The 8,529-nt window shown below is 42.0% G+C and overlaps 1 protein-coding gene across 1 annotated transcript in view; it reads left to right on the top strand.

Moving 5' to 3' along the window:
* The first annotated feature begins 267 nt into the window (after positions 1–267).
* Positions 268–8,529, top strand: part of POPDC3 (popeye domain containing 3) — a 13,652-nt gene continuing 5,390 nt past the window's right edge. Inside the window, exon 1 of the mRNA XM_026845939.1 lies at positions 268–351. The gene's annotated coding sequence lies outside the window, so the exon portion shown is untranslated. The remainder of the gene's footprint in view (positions 352–8,529) is intronic.

Genomic DNA, 8,529 nt, shown 5'->3' with positions numbered 1-8,529 from the left:
GGAACCGGAGCGCCCGAGTTCGGCCGCGGCGGGAAGTTGGAGCGCTGCCCCCGGCCCCTTCCGAAGGGAGCGGGGCGCGCCGCGCCGCCCGGCTCTTCCCCTCCCCAGGGCTCGCTCTGCCTCCGGGGAGACCCTTCGTTCCGTGCCTCGGGTTTGGGGCTGATTTCTCAGGAGAGCGTGGTTTCTGTCTCCCCCCGGGGTGCAGCTGCTGCCCGCTCGCACAAGGGCTGGCTCGGGGGGTACCTCTACTCTCACAAAACCAACCTGGGACCCGGGGATTTCTTCCACTGACTAGGGGTTTGCTTCCTAAGCTGCCGATATTTGATTCTTCTCTCACCCCAGCAACAAATGGTAAGAGCAGATCAGCCCTGAAATTAAGATCTGGTTTTGCATTTGCAGTCGTTTCTTTCCAAAGATAGAATGAAGAGTACAAAACGCTTCTTTCCCCCAAACTATATTTTTTTTTTTCCAAACTATAATATTTTGCCACGTTTTCTTCAGCTGTTCTGTAAAGCTTTGTGTGCATTTAGGTTGTCAGTCACTTCATGGGCAAACATTTTACATCGCTGATCTCTTGGAATATTGAATCATAGACCACCTGGTAGTGTTATAAAGATGTCACTGATGAAATCAGGCTTCCAGAACTAGGGCTTCTTGCCACTTGATCTATGGGAATATGACTGTGTACATGCAAATAAAAATGTCTTCGCTGACCACAGGAAAACAAGAAGTGGTTTCCACATCTGCAGCACTGTTGCTCTTCAGGCTTTCCACAAAGTTCTGTGTGGTGGCAAATACTCAAGTAGCTTAAAATGTGAAGTCTTCAAAAAATGCCTTGCCTGCAAAATAGCAAATATACGACAAGTCCTGTAGTTAGTGAGGAGAGTGAATACTAAAACAGAAGGAAATGTAGTACAGGTAATTGCAAAGGCAAAGTTTGTGGCAGGAAAACCTTTTATGATAAAAGTTGAGAACAGAAAGTTTATTAAGGATTCAAGAAAAGTGTTGTTAGCTGAAGCTACATTTAATCTTTTTATTAAGTGTGCAGTCTCTTCAGAGATAAGATTTTTCTTTTATAATTTTAGTCTGTTCCACTGCCTTGCAAAAAAAACCCTTCTGATCAGTGTCTCCGGGTGATGGTACAGCACCTGTAACTGGGCATGCTGCTGTCACCCAGACAGAAGTCAGGGATTGTGCAGTGAACAAAGCCTTGGTTTGTGATTATATTACATGATGAAACTAAGAGTATTCTGGCTCTCATAGATAGAAAACTAATGAAAGTGATGCTAAACCAGTGCCTTCTGCCTGGCACTGTTTTGTATGTAAAGCTGTATGACACGTACCAGGAAAGCAGAGTAGAACTGTACTTCTAAACCCTCCAGTAAAGATAAAAAATTTCAGCAGCTCCATTAGAGCATCCTTGCTACTTTTCACTGTGTTTCACTCTGGTTTAGAGCTCACATAAATATGATGTTTCATGGCTCAGCATGCTGTTTATCTGTTTGAACACATGGCTCCTGACACTACTTCTCCCTAATCCAGCTGTGCATGCAGGGGTAGTGCGATGAGCCAAGCCTCTGTGTTTTTCTTTTTTGGGAAGTGAAGTTCACATCAGGTGGTGGGTTTCATGGGAATACATTCCAGTCCAAAGGCACTACTACACTGTAACAAACTAATTTAAGCTGAATTCTGCAGAGTTCAGCTGTAGTTTATTAACACAGTTCTAAAGCACTTGTGAAATAGCCACTGTAGTTGCTTTCTCTATTATTAACTTAAAAGTTGAACTGTAGAAAAGCCTGTGTATTGACTTTGCAGTTTTTATTATAAAACACAATAAAACAACCCCCCTGAATTATTATTATTTGGCCAATGCTGTTCAATATACAAGAGCCTTGCTCAGATTTACCCAAGTCCTAGCAATCCATAGTTAGTTTAAAAAATGTCTGACTGTCATTACATATTCATGTTTCCTAGGAGCAAAAGACCTTTAAAGAAGGAGGGAGTGGATTATTCTTCTTAGTTTGACAGGAATACCGCGTGTACTTACGGTTCATCGGTTCTGATTCAAATTGGAAGAAAATCTCTTAATTTTTATTTTTTTTTTTTTTTAATATCAGATACTGTCTAGATGATAAAATAGATGGCATCTTCAATATTGGCTTTGCAACCACAGAGGATTGTATTGTATATTTTACAGTGATAAATGAGGAATTGTTCAAGTACTGTAAGCTGTGTATAGTAAGCTGGTCTTTAAATATTTAAAGACTAAATAATAGCAGCTTCACTGTATGCAGTGCTTCTAATGAACTTTAAATTATTCTGTATTGCTGTGGGTTTTCTTTCTGTATTGATGCCTCCCCTCGCCTGGCTTTTTTCCACTTCTTAAAAAGGTTAGTAGGAATTTGAGCAATTTGTAAGTAGAATCGGGGCTTCCCAGCTGCAGCTGAACAAGCTCAATGAATTGAAAGTCCCATGAAAAGGCTCCCATTAAAGCGCTTTGCTTTGGAGAAAGCAGTTCTGCATCTGCTGCAGCAGGGAGACAGGAGTTGGGCCCAGCCTGGCAAGGAGGACAGCCAGTCACCAGCCTCGTGCCATTGGTGGGTTGTTCACATGGACCGTTAACTTCAGCGTAGAGATGGCATTGAGGGGTCTCCAGGGTTAGGCAGCAGCTGACTAAAGGGGGGTTCTTGGTTGAACAATCTCGAACATGGGAGCCTAAATTCTGCCTGACCCAGAGCAGGGTTTTGGCCCCCAAAAGTCCTGCTTGGCTGGTAGTTATTTCTCAGAGCTGCGCTGAAGGCAGTGAAGCACCACTGATGGCTGGATATGCCCCAGCTGCTTGTTTTGTAGTCTGAGCACTCCCAGAAGCATCGCTCTCTGAGAAGGTATCACTTTGCATGGATGCTCTGGGGGAGGGGCTCCAATTTGGGAATTACAGCCTGCACATCCCAGGAGGGTACTGGAAGTATGGGGAAGGGTGCAGTTTGACCACTTTTTCTAAGGCCTGAGATGCTTTACCTTCCAAGTGACAGCCTGCGCTTGGAGCACTGAGCCAAGGGGTGAGACATATTGATGAGACAACACTGAGACGCAGGCTGAATTCCTCTGACCAAGGGAGTGCAAATCCTTCTTTCCTCCTCCCATGAGGGTGCTCCATATGACTCATTTTGACTCATGTGGGTGGGTCACTTGCTGCCCTTCTTATTGAAGCTGTCATGTTTTGCAGAAAGGAGACAGACGGAGGAAGAACCACACCGCAGTTGCGCTTTGTTCTGCAATGGAGACACTTGCTTAGGGAGTGGGATCCTGGGGCTTGGCTGCCAGGGTGGCATACATGTTTCATGTTAAAATATTCATTCATTAAAATATCCCTTTCTTTGAAAAACAGTGGCAGGAAGGGATGCTGGCTCCACATGGATGAAGGTTTCTCCTGGAAGGTCTAGATGAGGAATAGTTTCAGAGATATACCTGTCTTCAGATTTCTGTTGTCTAAAGTAGCTACTTGGTATCTGAGATAGGCTTCTAGATTTCATTGGGAAGACCAGCTATGTAACTTCCTAGGTACATACATCGTTTTTATATTAAGTAAGATAAAAGTCCAGAAGATATTGTTGCAATCATCTAATCTGACTTCCTGTAGAGTAAAAAATAGAATTATAGTAAATCAATTAATTTTTTAGTAATAGCATACCCAGATTTATTTTAGGTACCAGACAGCATCCTGACTTCGTTAATTCCCAGCAAAGGAAATCTTTAAAGCCATCCCATTAATTAATTACCTTTGTTATGTATGCTTGTGTGTCTTTGTAATCTGAATATATCTGGTTTTATAGTGAGTGATTATCTTGATCCCTTTGTCTTTTGGATTCGTTAGTCCTTTTCTTCATCCTACTACCATCTTCCTGAATAGATGTTATGGGCTGTGATGAAGCTACTGTAGCCTTCGCTATATCGTGCAGGCTACATTTTCTCAGGAAAAACATGTGTTTTCAGTATTATAATTACTGATTTCTCTAGGATATAGTCTCAAAAAGTTTAAGGTAAGCTAGCGTGTGTTGTTACTGTCCTTATCACTGCATGCATGTTTTGAGCCTGGAGCGGGTTCAAGGACAGTTTATCACTGAAAATAGCTTGTTTATCTGGCCATACTTGCCTGTAGGCACATAGCCATACCTCTCTGCAGGTGCATAGCTTCTCTGTGCACCGTTACACACTGCATTGCAATTAAGAGTTTGGTTGTCTCAGTCCCTTTGGGTATCTAACCCCAAGTGAACAACTGCAGGAGGAAAGTAACTTGGGAAAAGTGTGCTACATAAACAGCCACTGAGAGCAATATGGGTTGGTAGGGAGCCAGAGAGAGGATTTCGGAGAAGTAGAGGCAATGGAAGGAAGGGGTATCTTAATCAATGTATGCATTTATATTGCATGTTCGAGGAAGTACTTGATAACATTAAGGAGCAGCTTCTTTTTATATGTCTAAATGATGGCCAGACCAGATGTAACTTGCCAGCCTAGATGGGGTGCTCAGAGCTCATCACTCTGGAAGCAGGAGGCATCGAGGCGGGGAGGTCCCCCCTTGGCAGAAGGGACTGGTTAGTGTCTGGTGGAGTTGCTGGAGCAGTTTCGCTGACTGGCCAGCCAGGCTGTGGCCACTAGCTCATGTATAAACATCTACTCTGTAGATGGCTAAAACCAGTGAGACAAAGTCCGCTAAATCCAGCATAATCTCATTTTGTGCATGAAAGCATATATGCTGTACAGAAAAATCTTTCCTTTTGCATCCAAACCTGTAGCAAACAATTCATCCAGGCTGGCTACACAATCAGTATGTATGGCTCTACAGCCTGTCACCATGTGCAGTGTGAAAGTGCTGAGGGCTTTCTAACAGAATACTTTGGATAAGACAAGTAAAGAATGGAGTATGCGGACTCTGAATAGCTTTGCTTTTGATTTAATTAAAAATACCAAAGAGAGAACTGCTGGTAACCTAGTAGGGCTTATTTTTTGAAATTATTGTTATCCAGACACAGTAACTAACACTCGGAGCTTCTCAGAACTGAATTTGAGTCATCAGTGACAAAAATGGGGCAAAGTACCCAGTTCTCAAGCAAATTAAAAATTTATGTCATTGGTAATTCTTCCTGGGAATACTGCAGTGTATGGGGAAAATCTGTTATGTTTTGACTGTTTTAGCATACTGCTTATAAGAAGATTTAAGTTGCTGGCCAGTATTTATTTTGGAGTGTATAGGTGCACTTACTGCTTTGAAGCTCCAGCAAACTCCTTGATTTTAACACTTTTTGATGATAGCTTAGTCCTTTCATCAATGCTGCTGTTTGTTTTAAAGAAGTCCATGCCACTGTATATTGCTCACATCTCTAGTCTGGGCTGATTTTTCCCAGCACTCCATTTGCTTCTGCTGGAGAGGTTGAGATGTGTGGTGAAGCAAAACACTTCAGAAGCATCTCAGTAATTCAGCCTGTGTTGGCAGGGCATGTCTCCTTCCTGAGCTGGGAGGAGACCCCTTCCATGCACCTCTGTCTCCAGCAGCCTACAGATGTCAATGTTGTGTTATTCCAAATACAGTAATCAAATAGCAAAGACCATGCCTGTGCATGGTGCTGCTCCTTCTCCGTAGGCAGGGGACAGAGTAGAAAGTATTCAACATTTACTTGGGGAAGATACAGTTCTTATTGCTTACAATCCAAGATACCTGCTTTAAATGCAGTTTCCTGCTGAAGCTTGCCTGATCATCACCATCAGATGAACCTGTAGCGATAACTGTTCACCGCACGCAGGACAACTGAAGCGGGGTGTCAAACAAGGCCATGTCATTTGGCATGTTCCCAGTCCTGGTAGCTAAGAATGCTGAAGCATCTCAGTGGAAAGATGGTGTCCCCTTCAGGTGCTTACAAACTTGGTAATGCTATGCTACTGTGAGCGCTTTGTAGACGGAACCTCAGTGTAGGATAACTCACATCTGGTACCACAGCTGTTTGGGGATTTTTTTTGCATTGGGGGATTTTTCTTTCCTTGACCCCTGCTTGCAGTAGATGAAGGGCCTAATGAAAGTGACTGAAGCCCTCAAGAGTTTAAATTTTGGACTTGAAGCTACTAAAAAGAAAAATGTAATAAAAGGCCTTATCTAGCACTAAATAGCAATCAAAATTAGAAATTTTACTGTACTTAGGCCCATACATACTATTGCATCTGCCCTATTTAATACTTCAGTTAAAAAACTACCAAGAATTTTTAGCTCCCAAATATTAGAATAATTCCTTGATTAAAAAGAGGTGAATCCTCTCTTTCTGCCTACAGTTCACTAGCAGAAAGCATGTCTGCTTTTCACCATAGCCCTGAGAAACCAGCTGCATTTAGTAGTAGGCTTCATCAGTATTTCCAGAGAGTTTGTTTTTGCCGGCACATCTTTCATAGCTCAGGTGAGTGTCATGTTGGTGAGGCTGTATTCTGTGCTAGCACTGGTCTCCCTCCTTTGCCTTTCCTCTTGCCCAGATGGAGGTAGGCCCTCTCCAACCTGGGTGATGCTGTAGCACAGGAAAAGTTCTCATTGTGCAGAGCTACTGAAATAAGTGGGAATTTTGCATACAGTGGTTTTGGTAGACAGGTGCCATTGAAAAAAAAAAAAAACAAAACCCAAACAGTTACAAATGCAGGACACTTTTTCCAGGGATTTAGTTTTGTCTGTGATGACCTTCTATCTATGTCCTAGTGGTGTGTTCTTCTTTCCAAATTATTTTCATAGAATCATAGAATACCAGGTTGGAAGAGCCCTCAAGGATCATCTGACCCAACCTTTCTTGGCAAAAGCGCAGTCTAGACAAGATGGCCCAGCACGCTGTCCAGCTGAATCTTAGAAGTGCCCCATGTTGGGGAATCCACCACTTCCCTGGGGAGACTATTCCAGTGGCTGATTGTTCTCATTGTGAAAAATTTTCCTCTTGTGTCCAGTTGGAATCTCCCTTGGAGTAGCTTGTACCCGTTAACTCATGTCTTTTCCATGTGACTCCTTGTAAAAAGGGAATCTCCATCTTCTTTGTAGCTACCCTTTAGTGGGACATGGTGATAAGGTCTCCCCTAAGCCTTCTCTTCTCAAGGCTGAACAGACCCAATTCTCTCAGCCTTTCCTCATGTGGCAGGCTTCCCAGTCCTTTGATCATCATTTTGACCCATCTTGTCATGAATAGATGTTTTACAGCAATGATATGAGCTGTAGTGTGGGCAGACTGTGAATGCTATAAGTGAATTGGAAATTGAACATAAATTTTGTGAAATTATTGCAACGTCATGCCAAATTATTGCACTGTGTGACCTTAAATGACAAAAATATGTCAGTAATGAAAAGTAGATTACAGTACAGATCCATGGTGGTTTTGTTCATTGCATGCATACAGCTTCCCATGTAACTTGTCATGTTTCTATCCAAAACACTGAATTTTTTGTAGAAATTAGGGCCTTCAGGGGAATTTCTCAGAGCAAAATGTTGGCAATAAAGCAGAAGTATTAACAATAATCCAAAATCACTGTTATCAATGTTTCTATTTAAAAAGACAATCAAACAAAAACTTCCACTAAGTGTCAGTAGAATTCAGAACACAGGGCCTGGGAACTGCTTGTTCCAGTTTTATATTCTTTTGGTTCAGAAATCTTACCCCTGGATCACAGAAGTAGTGCCTAAAATTCCTCATTCTCTTACCATGCCTAGGTAGCTTTTTTGTAGTTGATGAGGTTCTCGGCTCCCATTCTTCAAGGGCTAAATCTTGCATCAGGGAGGAATCTTGTACCAGAGAAGAGTATTTGAGTAAAACCAGAAAGGCTTACAGTTACAAACTACGTCATTCTTGTAATGCTGGTTCTTCCACTGCAGTAGGATATTGAGCATTTTAATTTGGAGAGGTTCTGTGCTCTTTAGCTGTGATATTTTTATGGGTCAGTGACTTCCCTATCGCCACTCCCAGAGAGGGAAAGGTTTCCTCCTAACCTTTTCTTCTGAACTCTGACACTTGGTTGTTTAGGATTTTATGTCTTCATTTAGCATTAGTGTTTCTGAATCATGGAATTAATGTGGGGGCTTGAATAAACTTAAATAAAGATGTAGCAGCTAAGAAATGTGATATGACTTTGCTTTATTAATTTCTTAGACATGTCACTGTGAAAAAAAACACCAGTGAAAGCCCTGCTGAATGATGTTGGATGCTTCACTGCACCGGCAGTATTTTTTAAGTATTGACTTCTGTGGCTCTTGAAAAAAACAAAAACAAGCTACTTTTGATATTCTAGAGAAACTAATAATTTAGATAGCAAGATATTTCTTAGCTTTCCTGCTGTTTTACTAGGAAAAGAACCAGACAGTTAAAGACTTTGATGGGTTTCAATCCTGATTACACTACTGATAGACTCTGGCTTTGCAAATTCTACCATGTCTAATCTGTCACTGAAGCATGTGTTTTTACTTTAAGAGACAGACATAGAAAGCTGGTTTTGATTTTTCTAATTTATTTGGGAGGGGGG

This window comes from Athene cunicularia (assembly GCF_003259725.1).
Source record: "Athene cunicularia isolate RWA chromosome 3 unlocalized genomic scaffold, athCun1 chr3_part1, whole genome shotgun sequence".
NCBI lineage: Eukaryota > Metazoa > Chordata > Aves > Strigiformes > Strigidae > Athene > Athene cunicularia.
The sequence above is the reverse complement of the archived record's forward strand: the minus strand, read 5'-3'. Positions and strand labels throughout refer to the sequence as shown.